Source organism: Eimeria mitis, genomic scaffold (genome assembly GCF_000499745.2).
Source record: "Eimeria mitis Houghton genomic scaffold, Emh_scaff1573, whole genome shotgun sequence".
NCBI classification, from domain to species: domain Eukaryota; phylum Apicomplexa; class Conoidasida; order Eucoccidiorida; family Eimeriidae; genus Eimeria; species Eimeria mitis.
The window spans coordinates 8988-9305 of NW_013569824.1; the positions used below are offsets into that span (position 1 = coordinate 8988).

The 318-nt window shown below is 22.3% G+C and overlaps 1 protein-coding gene across 1 annotated transcript in view; it reads left to right on the plus strand.

The window, feature by feature from the left end:
• Nucleotides 1–318, plus strand: part of EMH_0039790 (uncharacterized protein) — a gene marked incomplete at both ends in the record, with an annotated part of 3657 nt that overhangs the window by 2094 nt on the left and 1245 nt on the right. The window lies entirely within an intron of this gene.

Consider the following 318-nt stretch of genomic DNA (forward strand, 5'->3'; position numbering starts at 1 on the left):
CATATATATATATATATATATATATGTAGCTCAATATATATAATATGTATAATATAATATTATATAAATATCTTTGTTTACTGTCTCCTTTTTCTTTACAGCAGTGAAGAGGAGACAGTTTGTTTGCTTTTTCTTTCTTGTGTTTTTTATTTGTTTGTTTATGTATGCGTTTACTATTATAAATAAAACAATATAAATATAAAATTATATTTTAATATAAATGTTTATTTATATATTTATTATATATAATATTTGTCTCCTTGAGCTGCAGGAGACAGTTGTATATTACACCTTGTCGGTGTCTCCGTTTCTTTTCTG